Below are 389 nucleotides of genomic sequence, written 5' to 3' on the forward strand. Positions count from 1 at the left end.
CCAACACCTATAATAATATGGAGATATACCCATGCGTATCCTCCTGTAAAAAGGGAATACGTACTTTCGTATTTGGTGGAGGCGACTCACCAACATCTTTCTATCGAAACCTCACACAATTCCCTCTGATCTCCCGTCTTCCTATTGATTTTACGCTTTTTATATTGGCGTTATCAATATTTTTTTCCTTCCGATAACACATCTTTAATATCAGCTTATTCCTTGCTTTGTTTTGTTTTTCCGATATGCGCATAGGAATATATATGTATGCGGTGTGTGTACGTATATGGTCTAAATAAAGCCGTACGTAAATTTATTATATTTGTGCAAAAGTGACCACCTGAGTGCCATTTATTCTGCTTAGGAACTTTTCGTGACATATTGTCCCT

General features: G+C 37.0%; 1 protein-coding gene across 1 annotated transcript in view; it reads left to right on the top strand.

Moving 5' to 3' along the window:
- Positions 1 to 389, top strand: part of LOC119587683 — a 64,682-nt gene that overhangs the window by 62,687 nt on the left and 1,606 nt on the right. The gene's annotated exons all lie outside the window — the stretch shown is intronic.

The sequence above is a fragment of the Penaeus monodon genome, chromosome 23 (assembly GCF_015228065.2).
Source record: "Penaeus monodon isolate SGIC_2016 chromosome 23, NSTDA_Pmon_1, whole genome shotgun sequence".
Lineage (NCBI taxonomy): Eukaryota > Metazoa > Arthropoda > Malacostraca > Decapoda > Penaeidae > Penaeus > Penaeus monodon.